The sequence below is a fragment of the Gossypium raimondii genome, chromosome 6 (assembly GCF_025698545.1).
Source record: "Gossypium raimondii isolate GPD5lz chromosome 6, ASM2569854v1, whole genome shotgun sequence".
Classification (NCBI taxonomy): domain Eukaryota; kingdom Viridiplantae; phylum Streptophyta; class Magnoliopsida; order Malvales; family Malvaceae; genus Gossypium; species Gossypium raimondii.
In genome coordinates, this window is record NC_068570.1 from 12,700,381 (window position 1) to 12,706,380 (window position 6,000).

The window sequence follows — 6,000 nt, forward strand, 5'->3', positions numbered from 1 at the left end:
AGATAGGTAATTTGCGGAATTGAGCTTAAATAGCTTACATTGAATTCATGCATTGGGCATTTCCTTGAAATTATGAGACAATTTTGGAGGGATTTAAGGGCACGCACGCATTCATGCATCCATGCAAAACAACCAAAGCTTTTTCCCTGCACGGTTTGGCTACAAAATTTTTCCTTGATTGCTCTTTTTCATCTATTTGTTGTTAAATCGAAATATCATAGAATATAATAAAAACATAATGTGATAAATGATCAATTTAGCTTTTAAAGTTTACATTGTTTGCTAATTTGGTCCTTATTTTGTTTTTTAGCTAAATTTGACCAACAACTTTTTAAAAGAGTTGAATTGTTTTATTATTATGATGTTAAATTTTTTAACATGGCAACCGCATGTACTTCATATTTTTTATATATTTTTAAATTTTGAGTTTTTCTTAATATTTTCATAAATTTTAAATTATTTGACAATTAGTGTCATGTCGAAATAAAGTATACGGACAACCACATAGGTTGTCATACCACATCATTAAAAAAATTAATGTTTTAGTCAATATTTTCATAAGAAAATAATTTAACTATTTTGGAAGATTAATAATCAAATTTAACTCAAAAAAGAATAAAGACCAAATTAATAAAAATGTAAACAATTAAAAGTTAAAAATAAAAATGAATAAATATTCATGGTGTTTATCCCATCTGTATCTTTCTTTACAAGAGGTCGAAAATAAAATAAAATTAAAAATTATACAACTTTGTTAAACAACTAATTGACGTGTGTAAAAACTTTTACTTTGACTAATTTATATGAATTAAACCGTAAACTATTATATTCACTCAACTGTAAAAAAAAAAATTTTAGACATTCAAAATTTAAAAATTATAATTTAAGTACTGCGTTACATAATTCGATCATTTTGGTCATTCTTGTTAAAATCACAAACAACAAGTTCATGTGGCGTTAAAAAATCGATAGTCCTCAACTTTTAAATATTATATCAATTTAATTATAATTTTAAAAATTAAACTTCAAAATTTATAAATATTCTTGATACTAAATTTAAAAATTTTAAAGAAATATGTAAAAATACATAAATATTTGTATAATAAATTTAAAATATATATAAATAAAATAATATTGTTGACAAAAATAATAGTATATAAATTTAAAAAATATATAAAAATAATTATTTTCAAAAAAAGGATAATAGTAAATTTAAATTTTATATTAATATTAAATAAAATAAAAATCTCCCACCTCATTTCTCTCCCTCTCCCCCTCAGTTTTCTTCACAAATTAAGATTTTTACTCAGTTTCAACTATGATAGAATCATCTAACAGGAAAGACGGCAAGCAAATTTTGAAATTCCCATAAAAGACTTGATTCATCTTACCAACAATAAATGAGTGTAACCAAAAGACTGAGTATCTTTGATATTTCATCCTAAATAGTTGAGATTTGCAAATTAGTCAGTATTTGGAGGAATGGGATTAAATGTTGAAATAGAGATTACCCTGATTCTAAGTCTTTCAGTAACTTAAGACTGTTCATAGTCAGTTGGCCAATCCATCTTCTTTCAAGGGATTCTCTTGTGAAGAAGAAGAGCCCTCCCTTCAGTCTTTAAATGTATATAAAGGTGCTTTTTTCGGGTCGGATTTTGGGTCGAGTTAAGATATATTCTATAACAATTTGTCCCTTATCTTGTCGAAACAAGATTATGAAGTGACCTTTTTTAGACAAGACTTACATGCGTGAGTTTACTATGTAAGTTTTAACTCGAAATTTTATTTAATAAATTTTGTTGTCTAACAGTGTAGTACACAAATTAAAAAGATTCCAACAACAATCATAGCGGATGTTTTTATGGTTCAAAATCCCCTCCTATCAACCATGAAAATTCTATCTTAAGTTGTTTATTCTTTAACAGAAGCCATATAGGATAGATGCAAGAATTATAAGCAATCAACATAAATTTTCAAAGCCCAAAAGACACTCACATTATGTTTCAAGGAAATTACTTCATCACCAGCACCCTTGCTATGTACTTACAGCTTCCACAAGAAGTTCAATAAAAATCTACTTACAGCTTCCCAAGATTGATTATGTTTCAAGAGGGACGGTGGTGGGGTGGGGGAGAGGGAGAGGGATGGGGTTGGGGTTGGGAGATTTTTATTTTATTTAATATTAATATATTTATATTTATTTGATATTAATATAAATATTAAAATAAAATTTAAATTTTTACTATATTTTTAAAACATTGATGATTTTTATATTTTTAAAATTTTTTAGAATTAAAATTAAATTGAGAATATTTGTAAATTTTTAGAGTTATTATTTTAAAATTATGACTAAATCAATATAATATGTAAAAGTTGAGAGTTAATTTTGTTATTATACCGATTGTTTTAACTGCCATGTCATTTTCTCGTTTGTGATTTTAACAAAAGTGACCAAAATGATCAAACTATGTAACGTAGGTGCTTAAATTGCAAATTTTTTATCTTAAATAAAAATATTAAAATTAAATTGCACGCGTGCCCTTAAGTCCCTCCAAAATTGTCTTATAATTTCAAGGGAATGCCCAATGCATGAATTCAATGTAAGCTATTTAAGCTCAACTCAGCAAATTACCTATTTAAGCTACTTTTTTCTTTTACTTCAATTTAGTCCAAAAATATCGAGACAACGGAATTTCAACGTAAGCTATTTCTTGCCTCACATGAATTCTTAAGATAATTTTTAAATTCGACAAAAATTTTCTTTCATTAAGTGGTGAAAAAAAAGTCAAAGAAGTCCTAGCTTAATGGTAAATTCGAAATTTAGGGAAATTCAAGTTTCACCTTGTCTAAATCACACTATTTGTTGATTTTTGTCCAATTTTATTTTCGTATAGCTAGTGGCAGATATTAGCATTAAGTTCTGCGAATGCCTAACTAAAATTTTAAAAATAATTTAGGAGTTTTAATGAGAATTTTCAAAATTTTGATAGGTCTAATTATAAGTTTCAGAAAATTTGAAGTTTTAATGAGAATCTAAAAAATTTTGAGATGTCTAACTAGAAATTTTTTTTTAAATGCAAGGTTTAATAAAAAATTCAAAATTTTGAAATTTTCAAAGACTTAAGAGTAGGGAAAACTCCTAGACTTCAATGAGTCAATTTTGCAATAATTGATTCTAGTTATAGTTATTATTGAGTCAATTTTGAAGTAAATGTTGGAAAATATGGACATCACATATATAATAACAGATAATTACATATTATTATTTACTATCATGATAGGTTAGACCAAATTAAAAGTGATCTAATTTGGTTAAAGTTTTATTGGCCTTTAATTATTAAACAAAGTATGGGTCAAATATGTGTAGATGCTCTAGTAATTGAGTTCTAATTAAATTCTAATTGATGATGGACTAATTAGGAATTAGAACTAATATGACAATGTTATAAATATTAGGGTTATGGTCCCCAAATTACATACAAGATATCTTTTCTAATATCTCATCATTAGGAAAGAGAGCAAATATTCTCTAAATTTCTTGTGTGCTAATTTGGAAGATCAAAACCTTAAGATCCAGAAAATTTCAAGGAATCCATGGATTCAGATACGCTTCCGCATATAGTTTTGTTATTTATTTATTTTTGATGATTTGACATGATAGATCCTGATTTACAGTTCTAATTTTATATTAGATATTATTTAAAATTCTAACAAGTGGCATCCGAGCCTCGTCATGTTGAATCATTGGGGATTGATTAAGTTTCTATTCTTTTTGGAATGAATTGATTCTCTATTATTTTGGATTGATTTGTTTTTTAAATCTTATAGATTTGATATTTTTATGTTGAATCTTTGAAATTCTTGTAAATATTTTTAGGTTTTGGTTAATTATGATTCAATCTCTTTAGGGTTATTTTTTTATTTCCATTCAACGATGAATCTTGGATTAATTATGGCTTTGGTCTTTTAAGATTTGCTTGTTTAGAATGTTTTAATTGCAATTGCATAATATAACATTCTTGATATATTGTATGTAAATCTTGATTTATAATTTTCGGATTAATTCTGCAAATCTGATAATTCATTTTAGATTAATTTTATGGCATTATGTCAATTATTTTGCTTGTTTTAGCATGTATGCGAATATAAAACAACGCACAATATAAGTTGCCTAAGGTTAAAATCTAGTTTGCTATATGTATATTATGCTTTTCTCAAGATTATGCTTAATAACGAATGAATGAATGTTGTTAAGATGTTTTTTTTCACACTATTTATTTTAAATTTTTATTTGTGGTTGAATGTATATGAAATTATCATCTTTTGTCTTTATTCATGATGAATTATATTTACCATTGAATTTTATTCATATAAACAAATGATTACTTTTGGTTCCTGCTGTAATTATTTTATATAACTTTTAGTCCTTATGAAACATGACTAAAATTAAAATGTTTGGGATTTTTTTACTATGGTAGCTATGAATTTTCATAAGTGGTTGTGCATATGAAGGCTTTTATATAATTTGAGATTCTTTTATATTTGGTGGTTATGGATTTTTTAAGTATTTGTGCGTATAAAGAAGTTTTATGATAATGTCTTTAGTCATTAATATAAATTTGAGTTTACATGAAATATGTAAGGCAAGTCAATATTATTTTTCTATTATTATAATTGTGTGTATATATATATATATTATATCAATGATTTTGAGGATTAATACATTATTATAGTTTGTGTGAATATGTGTTTATAACCATTATTCAATAAGATATCTTTTATAGTTTAATTGGTGAAATTAAGTTTTAATGGATATCGTTGAAGTTGTTTTATTTTTATTTTTGCTATGGTTGTATATATATTCGATTTTATGGGTGCTTTGGTGCAAATTCATGTAAACTATATACATATTTAAATAATTTGGTTTTAAGTTTGGTTCTATAATCTTAGGCTTTGGCATCTTATGGTTCCAAATATTTGGTTAAATTATGATGATATGGTTTATTGTATGAATTGTGGGATATGCCAACTATTATGATTTTTTTTTTGAGATTTATTGGCTTGAAAATATTTTTCAAGTATTCATGTGAATATCTGTTTAATAATAAATACAACTTTGGATTTACATGGTAAATTTAAGGTAAGTTTTTCTATTTGATTATGAATACATGTATATGTGTGAATTGCTTTGGTGTTTTTGTTCATGCTAAAATTATGAATACATGTGTTTGTTAATTATTTGGCTTTGAACCACTACATTATTTATGTTTGGTTTTGATATATGTGATTTTGGAACCAAAAAAACTGTCAAAGATTAAAGTTTTCGGTTTTTATTGTATTATTAAGATAACCTTATTTTGAGTTATTTCGAGTTTGTAAAGCAAAAAAATAGTTTTGACATTTGACTATTGGGTAAATTTTAAATTTGAATATTGGTATGTTTATATATATTTTAAAATAACTTAATTGAAGCAATAAGTCACCAAAGTGATTTTTTTGTATAAATTATTTTGTTTTAAAATATAAAAGGTTGTGTGCATGTAACTTAAGTTATGTTAATATTGATCGCCCAAATGAAGGTTAATAATATTACATGTGCAATTATGGTAATACACATGTGACAATTATTTGGTTTTACATGTGAGCAATAAATTGGTCCAAATGAATATTTATGGTTCGACATGTTCTTATTGTCAATTTTGATTATTACACCAATATATCGTTTACAAGTTAATATTTTGTCCAAAGATAAAATATTAATAGAGTGTTCGATATCTTGAGATGAGGTCTACCTTTATTCAAATTATTTTGGTTTAAATTTGAAGTCTTATGTGAGGTAAATTATGGTTTATGATTTATTCAACTATTATTATATTTGCCAACATCATTGTATGTTGTTTTGGGATAAATATATATACATATATATACTATTATCTTTTAATTTGATTGAAAGATAAAATTAAAAGAAATATTTTGAAACAAATAAGTTCGATTTTGGCT